This window comes from Spermophilus citellus (genome assembly GCF_964194105.1).
Source record: "Spermophilus citellus genome assembly, chromosome: 10".
Lineage (NCBI taxonomy): Eukaryota > Metazoa > Chordata > Mammalia > Rodentia > Sciuridae > Spermophilus > Spermophilus citellus.
This window is the reverse complement of record NC_138197.1, coordinates 70,045,633-70,056,762: the sequence shown is the minus strand read 5'-3', so window position 1 is coordinate 70,056,762 and position 11,130 is coordinate 70,045,633. Positions and strand designations below refer to the sequence as shown.

General features: G+C 38.5%; 1 protein-coding gene across 1 annotated transcript in view; it reads left to right on the top strand.

Annotated features, from left to right (window-relative positions):
- Positions 1-11,130, top strand: part of FAM186A (family with sequence similarity 186 member A) — a gene marked incomplete at its 5' end in the record, with an annotated part of 61,375 nt that overhangs the window by 35,057 nt on the left and 15,188 nt on the right. The gene's annotated exons all lie outside the window — the stretch shown is intronic.

Below are 11,130 nucleotides of genomic sequence, written 5' to 3'. Positions count from 1 at the left end.
ATCTCTTGTATGTTTAGGAAACTGTGTTGATGATCAAAAATAGACTTATTGTCTGATGTATAAATGCATCTCATTTTTGTAATAATCAATCTTTTACATAGTACTTAGACAAAACTTGGACAAATACATTAGTTCCATACCTAGAAGTTTCTTGTATTTCTTTTCTAGTTGCTGACCTTTTCTTAAATTTACATTCTGAAACAATCCTTATGAAATTTCTGAATTTTTCCAATTACTCCTAATAAGATGAAATATATTATGCTATTTATAATACTTTAATTGAAACACAGCTGAAACATTTTGTATTCTTTGCATATAAAATTACACCTGCTAGGATTTTAGTAACCTTGTTTTCACTAAAGACCCAGAAACAAAGTAAACCTAAAGAGTACTTGAATTTATATTTAGCAGTTGATGTTTTAGTAGTAATTTTAACTTTGCAATTTAATCGGAGGTCTCCTCTAACAAAAACACATTTATATCCCATCTGATTCAAATGTATGATATGTCAAGATCATTGTACTGTCATGTGTAACTAATTAAAACAAAAAAAAGAAGGAAATCATCCCTCATTTATGAAAGCAAAAAAACCCCACATTTATGAAGATTAATCCCATTTATTTATTTAATATATATATTTTTTAGTTGTATATGGACACAATATCTTTATTTTTATTTATTTATTTTTTATGTGGTGCTGAGGATTGAACCCAGGGTCTCTTGTATGCGAGGCAAGTGCTCTACCACTGAGCTGCAATCCCAGCCCTAATCCCATTTATGTTAATCTAATTTATTCATTTTTTTAAATTATTAGCTTTAGGTTACCCATGAAAACCAGAATATCAGACTCGTGTAGTTAACAGTATAAGTCATCTTTTCCCTGCTGAAGAAAAAGCCTAGAAGCAATGGACATTAAACCTCAAACATTTTATAGGAATTGGCACTTTACTGAATTCCTGACCACTTAGAAAAACATCTTTAATCTTATCTGGTTAGCCAATTTAAATTGAACTTTTTCTTAAAGACTTAAGTCATGTGACCTAAAAGACACTTGGATCTACCACGCGGCCTGCGCAGTGGTTTCATTAATGAGGTTCTGGCATTAAGTTAGTTAGAAGAGATCAAAATAAAACACACAGACAGTACCTTATTTTACATTGCTAAGTCCCAGACGGCTCGCCTCCCTGATTCCCGCCTCCAGCCGCCCAGCAGGGCAGCGAGGATTACTCTGGGCTAGCAGGAGAGAGAGAGAGCGAACACGCCGGGGATCAGCCTTTTATTTGGGGGACAAGAGATTCAGGGGAGAATTCCATCCAATGAAGGTTGAGGGGGGGCTGCACTCCAAGGTCAGGGTCAGTGATTGGGTCTCCGGGGTCAGTGGTCACGCACACCCCCACACGGATGGGCTCTCTCATCAGGAAAGGGTCGGGATAGCTCCGACACAGCCAGAGTGCCTCAGGCCCTTAACGGGAGTCACCCAATCACGTGTCAGAATGGCTCCCCACACTTGGATCCATTTGTTTCTTTTTTAAAATTTAACTTATGAGCACTCATTTATCTATATGCTAATTTTGGGACCAAAACATATGCTATACAGTTGCACATAAATATACATTAAAAACTGACAAAAAACAAAAATTTTTGAGCTTTCCCTTGAATAATTGGCCTCTGAAAAGACAGAAGAAAAAACAGATAGAGGGCTGGGGATGTGGCTCAAGCGGTAGCGCGCTCGCCTGGCATGCGTGCAGCCCGGGTTCGATCCTCAGCACCACATACCAACAAAGATGTTGTGTCCGCCGAGAATTAAAAAAAAAATAATATTAAAAATTCTCTCTCTCTCTCTCCTCTCTCACTCTCTCTTTAAAAAAAAAAAAGAATCACAGGCTTTGGGACAGGAGTCCCCTGTGTTTCTCCTTTAAAAAAAAAAGGGGGTGGGGCTGGGGATATGGCTCAGTGGTTAAGCACCCCTGGGTTCAATCCCCAGTACCAAAAAAAGAAAGAAAGAAAATGTGCTATATCCAAAAAACCATATACAATCAGCAATAGAAGAGACTATCAATAAGCCCTGAAACATGGCTTTTCAGCATTATGCTAATTGAAAGCATAAAATACCACATACTATATGATTCTGTTCATATGAAATATCCAGGAAAAGCAAATTTATTGAGAGGGAAAGTAGATTAGTGGTTGTCTGGTGCTGTGGTTGGGATAATAGAAATGTTCTAAAATTGGATCATGGTAATCACTGCACAACTATGTATATTTACTGAAAATAATTATGCAATTATGAATTTTACAGTATGAAATTACACCTCAATAAAGGTGTGTTTTCAAAAAAAGTCAAATTCTATTTCCAAAGTCACTAAAGTACCCTTACGTGTTCTAGTCTTTTGTTTCCTCCTTTCTTCAAGAAAAATTATACCGATTCTATACAGTGTCTTGACATTGTTCTCAATTGCTTTTAGCATTTCTGGTAACATCTGCATTTGTGCTATCCAGTGGAGATGTTCATCAATATCCATTGCAGTTATCTCAGACAAAATGCCACCTTGAAGAGAGTAAAAAAGGGTTTTTTTGTGCAAAAAAGATAAATAATTATAATTACATGCTCTTGTAATATTAGGTGGCTACTCTATAGTAGTACTTTGAGATATAGTTATTTTGAACTTGTTATTCTTAGCCTTTTCTCTGAAGAAATTATAAAAAACAAAACTTGGAACAGAGGATAAATAGGAAATATTGGATATAAAAATCTGAATCAGGTTATTAAGTGTCCATTTGGAGCTGGGTGTGGTGGTGCACATCTGGAATACCAGTTATTCATGAGGCTGAGTAGCCTCCTGATCACAAGTGCACAGCTGGGCAATTTATCAAGAACTTGACTCAAAATAAAAATTTTAAAAAGGTCTGGGGATGTAGCTCAGAGGTAGAGCATCCCTGGGTTCAATCCCCAGTACCTATGGAAAAAGAAAAGTGTCTGTCTTAGCTTATTTTCCTGACTCAGGGAAGTAAGTATCTAAAACATGAATGCATTAATTCTTAACAGCCAAATTAAAGCCTCTTTTTTTTTTGTATTCTTAGCTTATTATTTTTATTTTTTCTTAGTTCTCGGCGGACACAACATCTTTGTTTGTACGTGGTGCTGAGAATGGAACCGGGCCGCACGCATGCCAGGCGAGCGCGCTACCGCTTGAGCCACATCCCCATCCCGCTTATTCATTCTTTAATTCCATCAATGTCTGCTCTGTCATGTATTATTCAAGACTTCAAACTACTTATATTCTAGGGAAAGGAACAGATGAAAAATAAAAATGAAAATCAGTTATTTAGTATGGCAGATACTAATCTTATAAACAAAAATTAAAAAAGAAAAAGGGTGGGGCTGGGGATGTGGCTCAAGCGGTAGCGTGCTCGCCTGGCATGCATGGACCCGGGTTCGATCCTCAGCACCACATACAAACAAAGATGTTGTGTCCACCGAGAACTACAAAATAAATATTAAAAATTCTCTCTCTCTCTCTCTCTCTCTCTCTCTCTCTCTCTCTCTCTCTCCCCCCTCTCTTTAAAAAAAAAAAAAAGAAAGAAAGAAAAAACAGATAGAGCTAAAAATAAAAACTCTACATTAGACAAAACAAGACTAAGCAGAACAAAATGGGTGGGGGGAGGGCCTGGGTTGTGGCTCAGTGGTAGAGCGCTCACCTAGCATGCATGAGGAACTGGGTTCAATCCTCAGAACCACATAAATATAAAATAAAGACATTATGCCAACCTAAAACTAAAAAATAAATTTAAAAAAATGTGAATTTACCACAAAAAGTATGAGCTTAAACAAAAAAAAAAAAAGAGCACAAGTTCTGAAAAAAAAAAAAATTGCATGGCCGTAATTACTCTAGTAAAGAAGCATGAAGAACATCTCCATCAGACCAGAGATCACTTTTGGATCAGAATAGAGTCAGTCCAGGTATTTAAAGGACATGGAAGCTCATGAATTCCTAAAGAAAAAGGTTCTCAAGGTAAAGAAAACTTGTACATATGGGATCTTTCAATTTTCCTTCCCTATGCCCAACTTTTGAGGAGAGAAGAGGAAACCCCTCCAGAAGCAGGGTGTCCCCTGATATTTCCAGGTTTATCCTATCGGCTTCCTGAAGCTGAATCTCAGTGATTTGGGGTAATACCTGCTGTGTTATTCCAAAATAGAATGCAGACCTCTTAAGCATCCTCAAAAGGTTGAGGAGCTAGCACAGCTAGCCTTTCCAGATCTCTTCTATCTCTCCTGTTCTTTTTGTTGTTGTTGTTGTTTTTACCAATATTTGACAATCTGTCATTTCATTAGAAGGTTTTATGTTAGATGCTATAGACAAACGTGTTATATTTTATGTTTCCCTCTGGAGACAATTTTCCTATTCCCCCAGTTGGTAATCAGGCCAGGTTTGGATACAGAAAACAAATTTAAAAAAACACATTTAAGGGGCTGGGGTTGTGGCTCATCAGTAGAGCACTTGCCTAGCATGTGAGAGGCCCTGGGTTTGATCCTCAGAACCACATAAAAATAAATAAAGGTATTGTGTCTAACTACAACTAAAAAATAAATTTAAAAAAGAAACACATTTTAAAAAAATGATTTCTATTGCCACTGCCTGTAGACAATAAGGTACCCACTTTTATATCCAAACTTACACCCTGGTCAGCTGCCTTTAATTGTCTCAAGCTTTCCTCAGTTCCACACATTCATTTTAATATATTTAAATTTTTATATTTTCTTCAGAGTTATAAAATATTGAAGTCATGATTTTGTTAATTTTAACAACCATAAGGGCCAAACTGAACATAGTTAATATAATGTGTAAATGGGGTATCTACTTTTTATAATTTAAAAACACTATGTATAAAGATGTGAAAATGATGGGGTGGAAGATTTGGCTCAGTTGGTAGAGTGCTTGCCTCATAGGCACAAGGCCCTGGGTTCAATCCTCAGCACCACACACATTCACACACACACACACACACACACACAAAAAAAAAAACCTATAATGAAATATTAAACATCGTTTTAAAAAAGATGTGAAAATGAGAATAAACTTTAATTGATAGAGTTTTCTATAGAATATATTCATTATATCTAATTCAGAAATATATTTTACAAACAAGTTCTCATAGTGTCCTTAAAATATGTTGTATCTCACTGGCATCTTAAGATATACTCTACCAACCATTTCCACAAGCAGTGGGGAAGAGGGTGACTCTCAAGGACTGGTGGGAGAATGAGATTAAATTTAGATCTCTCTATTCATCCAATGACATCTGCTTGAAGGAGTAGCCTCTTCCCTTCTCTTTATTTCTTTCTGTCTTCCAAATCTCTCCCGTTCTTTAGCATTAGGGAGGAACTTACTGAGAGAGCAGAATCTCAGAGCACAATAAAAGAGAAAACAGTCTTTTATGTCCCATAGTAGCTTGGATTTAAAAGTGACACTTTCCTTCTCTGGTCTTAAACTGATTTGGGCACTTGCTCATGTGGCTTACATTTTAGATGTGTATCAGATAGGCAGTTAAAGAGTAGAGAAAGCTGCTGTTTTGAACATGGAAGGCAACAACTCATACATAGGGCTTTTTTTTTATCATGTTTATCTGTCTCCTTTTCGTAAAACCAGTCTCTTATGGTGTGGTGTTATAGTTTATGTTTCCCTCTGGAGGTTATTTCTCTATTTTCCTACTTGGTAATCAGGCTAGGTTTGGATGCAGAAAATTATCAGGCATTTCCATTTTCTCAACTATGATTAGGTTGTTCCCTGGTATTATTTTTGAGGCCAAGGCTCCCTTCTGAACAACAACCAAAAAGAACAAAAGGGAACAGAACATGGACACCTGTGCCATGGAAACTGTCTCTTTGGCTAGGGAACATTTCCCAGATTCTGGAGCCTCTGTCTTTGGCTAAGTGATGTCTCCCAGATTCTGGAGCCTCTAGTGGTCAGCAATTTCCATCCCTCCTTCCATGATCTCTGGACTTAACTGCTGCCTTACCAGCATGGTAATAACTTCTCTCCTCCTTCATGGGTAGCCATGAAAAAGATGCAAGCTTTTAGACTAACTACCCTTTCTGTGTGACTTGTTAACCTGGAAGCCCATGAAATTCTTAGATGCCTTTCTTATAATGAATCCTAGTCTGTCTATGCTGAGCCTATCATTAGTTAATAAATGTTGGTGGGGGTACTGGAGGGGGCAATTGGGCCTCACTCAGAATGAAGGATACTAACTTCTTTTTTTTTTTTTTTTAAAGAGAGAGGGGAGAGAGAGAGAGAGAGAGAGAGAGAGAGAGAGAATTTTTAATATTTATTTTTTAGTTCTCGGCGGACACAACATCTTTGTTGGTATGTGGTGCTGAGGATCGAACCCAGGTCACACGCATGCCAGATGAGCGCGCTACCGCTTGAGCCACATCCCCAGCCCCGGATACTAACTTCTTGATAACTATTTAGTTTAAGGGAGGATATTTGCCATCGAACTGTGCCTTTAAAAACTTTCTTACATGTTCCCTTTGTCCTTTTGGGTCCCCATACTCATAGAAACACGATTTCATATTATGCTCCTCAATTAAAGTGGGAAGAAAGCCCATTAGTGTTCTGGGTGATATCCCCAATAGAGAAAGTAAATAATTTGGCTCTGTGAACTAGGAGAGATAAAGGATAGTTTACTCTAATAAAATGAAACAGAACTTCTGTTCTTTTTCCTACCAGATAAAGGGAATACAGAAGAAAAAAATAATCTCGTGAGGGTCTAGGGAAGGCAGTCTAATTATGAAGTTATATTACAGTAATCTTACCTAATGGATCCCTGTTTAATAGGCAGACACCAGGTAGAAGTATTTTTGAAGAGGGAGAGACTGCTTAGCTCATGCTCTGGGGATTAATGAATGGGTCACCTCTTTCCCAAAGTCCTCAGATCAGACTAAGACTTAATCTCAGATCCAAGATTCATCAAATGAGGGTGCCCTCCACCATGGGGCCAAGTCAATCAGTAACAGAAAGAACAGACTGTGGTTGATATTTGGTACCCTTTAGGGCTGTTGGGGTCAGACTCTGGACCTGAGATCTTCATGCAGCACTGGGGAGTGGCCCTGGTCAGCTGCCTTTAATTGTCTCAAGCCTTCCTCAGTCCCACACACCAACTTTCACCCAGAGAGGAAACTGAAGCAAATCAGGACTGACATTCCCAATTGGGTGAAGGGGAAGATATGTACAGTTGGCAATAGCTGGGGCTAGATCTATCAATCATGTCCGGACACTGAATCAATGGTTCAGGTGGCCACTTGTCCATCCATGAGATAGATCCATGTCAGCTATCATTACTGTTTATTTTACTTTTAAAAAAATCTTTTAAAGGAAAAGATTTCTTGCTTTTTCCTTTAGTCCCAAGAGAGTTTGAGAGTTAGCCATTGAAAAGCTGCTTAAGATAACATCTTTGAATAATTAGCCTTTTTTTGGGTACCGGGGATTAAACTCATGGGCACTCAACCACTGAGCCATATCCCCAGCACCCCCGCCCCCTTTTGTGTATTTTGTTTAGAGACAGGGTCTCACTGAGTTGCTTAGCACCTCCTATTTCTAGGGCTGGCTTTGAACTCCTCCTGGCTCAGCCTCCCCAGGTGACAGGATTACAGGCGTGTGCTACCTCCTGTGGCTTAATTATCCCCACCTTTTTTTACAGGCAGTTTGAGGGAAGGGGGGAAACCCAGATAGTCAGATCTCTATCTATTTTTCCCATTTACAGAACAAACCTCCATTCTCTAATTTATATTGGGACCAAGTCGTTGGGGGGGGGGGGATTGATTTAAGTCCTCTGTCTTAAACTAATTTCAATTGCTTAATATGCACCCAAGGGGTGAGTTCTCAGGGATATACCCTAAATTACCCATAACCTCCAATGTAGTTTTCTGGAAAGAAAACAGGACTTGAGGTAGTCTTTGAGTTCCCAACCAGGATCAAACTTTTTTAAAAGTCTGTCCCATACTTTATCTTTGGGGTATACTTTGTGTCTATCAGGACCAGACCTTCAAGTCTGTCCCAAATTGTCTGCAAATTATCAGCAGTATGAATGTCCTTGTTCCTGTTATGCAGTTTTCAGGGTACTTTATAACCCCTACCTACACCTCAAGAAAAAAAAGAAAAACATCCAAAGAAGAACATCCCTAAAATCTCAAATAATCTAGGTGCACTTAAGAATTTAGAATATCATTATTTAAATAGCAAGGACACAAAAACCTTGTAGAGAGCTTAGAAGCACTTTGAGATAAGACAAAGTCAGCTAAGTTTTAATTAAAAATTTGTTCATGTAACAGGGGCCTGCTTTATGTTTGGAACATAACCCTCACTGTTCTGAAAATTGCAGGCTCATTTTAAAACTGACATTTTTCTTTTTTCTTCCTAATTAAGGGGGAAGTGAGATTAACTATTTCCCTCCCCCAACTGAGTTATCTGACCACGGTAAGAATGAAGGAATTTAGACTTTAGAGCTGGTGCCTGCAGGCCTAAGAAACTGTTATCTCTCAAGGCTACAGGTAAATCATGACTCCTGACAGGGCACAAACTTTGCATCACCTCTTTACAAGTCCCTTGTTTATCTGATAGAATTGCAGCCCCTAGATAGAATAATTTAGCTGGTGCATGTAAGTGAGACCTGTACAAAGATATTTTTAAAAAGGGAGTGAGGTCAAGAGGTCTCCCTCAGAATTTGAGTTTTAGCTGAAACTTAAGACTGAGAGATTTATAGCAGAATCTTAGAGTCAGACTGGCCACTAAGTGTATTGGGTCTGACTGTGGTGATTAATGGAGGAGGTAGCTTCTTTTTCACATCAAGGTTAAGTCCTTCCAACAATGTGTCTCAGGTGAATCAAAATGAAGAAGTACTCAAGACACTGGGAGACCAATCCCTCTTATGCATTTTCCAGATAAGCAATTTATGTTCCCTCTGACCCACCAGGAACAAGGTATGTTGGCCTCAGGGACTCTCCTATCTTAGATGCTTTTTTTGTTGTTCTTTTTATTTTTTTTAACTTTTTTTTTTTTTAAGAGAGAGAGAGAGAGAGAGAGAGAGAGAGAGAATTTTAATATTTATTTTTTATTTTTCGGTGGACACAACATCTTTGTATGTGGTGCTGAGGATCAAACCCGGGCCGCACGCATGCCAAGCAAGCACGCTACCACTTGAGCCACATCCCCAGCCCTTGTTGTTCTTTTTAGATACACACGACAGTAGAGTATATTTTGACATATCATACATACATGGAGTATAACTTCCCATTCTTGGTCATGTATTCATATATGAACATAGGAAAGTTATGTCCAATTCATTCTACTGAATTTCTTAGGTGCTTTTATAAATAAGCATTCATCTTCTTAAGGGAGAAAAGGGCTTTAGTCCAAGGAAAGGAGGAAGAAAAAAAGTAAGAACATACTTGTTTAAGTCCCACAGAGGCTGAGAAACCTATATGATTCCCACTATGCAGCATGAGGGAGAGAAAGGGCTTTAAAAATGACCACTGATCTCCTTCACAATTTTAGAGTTCGGACTCTCACCAGATCCCTAGGATGGCCTCAGCTGTCATCTTAGTGCCACCTGAATTTACATGGCCTTTTTTTCCAGTCACCCAAGAAAGGGGATGGCAAATGAGGTAGATGGAGATTATGTTCTTTGATCTTTGGAAGTGGAGGGGAGGGTGTTATAGCTACAGTAACTAACAGAATAAGTCATAGTCAAGACAGAAAATATTTGTTAATACAAAATCAGTGCCTCACATTTGAGTGCCAAGAGATGTCACAGGAGAAGAGATGTCTTTGGAGAAGTGTCCAAGGAGTTCCCAGAAGAGACGGGGACGACTCAGGACCAGAGGGGGTCTTGGCATATGTGACAGAAAAAATTTTCATCATGAGTCAGACAAAGGCATAGAGAGAGGTTTATTTATTCAAGGGTGAATATGGGCTATCTCAAGAGAAAGCATGAGCTGGGTGGGGTTGTAGCTCAGTGGTAGAGCACTTGCCTAGCATGTGTGAGGCACTGGGTTTGATTCTTAGCACTGCATATAAATAAACAAATTTTAAAAATAAAGGTCCATTAACTACTAAAAATTTTTGTTTCAATTTTTTAGCTGTTGATAGACTTTTATTTATTTATATGTGGTGCTGAGAGTCAAACCCAGTGCCTCATACATGGCAGGCAAGTGCACTACTGCTGAGCCCCAGCCCCAGCTCCTAAATTTTTTTTTTAAATATTAGAAAAATAACTGAGAAGCAGCTCTGATGTGGGCTGAAGGTTTAATATTTATGGAAGGGATATATCAGGGGCCAGACTGAAGGGGGATCCAGAGTGGATCTGCACAATTTCATGCCAGTTTTCTCTGCACTTGCAAATTTTCCTCATTTTACAAGGGCATGTTGCTCGAGATTTACAACTATGTTTTCTAACATCTCAATGTCTTGTGGGTGTTTCCTTTAAGATTCAATATTTCTCTCTCTTTATCCTAAATCCCTATCTCAATTTCATTTGCAAATAATAATTTTAAACATCTAAATCTCTTGCCTATGGATTGGTTAGTACCTTATTGGTTAGTACTTTAAAATAGTGGTGACATCCAACTGGAGGTATAGCTCAGTCGTAGGACACTTGTACAGCATATGTGAGTCACTGGATTTCACCCCCAGCACCACGAAAATAACAACATAATAAACCATAAAAATAAATTTATATTGGTGATACAGCTACAAGGCCATCTTTTTTTATTTCACTTGCCCTGAGTAACAACTAAGAGTATATTTCCATGGCCTTATGTTGTTTTGTTTCCCAGGAAAATTTTATCTTAAAGAGTATTTAAAAGTGCATGCCTGTAATCCTAGCAGCTCATGAGGCTAGGGCAGGAGGATAGCAAATTCAAAGCCAGTTTGAGGGGCTGGGGATGTGGCTCAAGCGGTAGCGCGCTCGCCTGGCATGCGTGTGGCCCGAGTTTGATCCTCAGCACCACATACCAACAAAGATGTTGTGTCCACCGAAAACTAAATAAATAAATAAATATTAAAAAATTCTCTCTCTCTCTCTCTCTCTCACTCTCTCTCTCTCTCAAAAAAAAAAACTTCTTAAAAAATT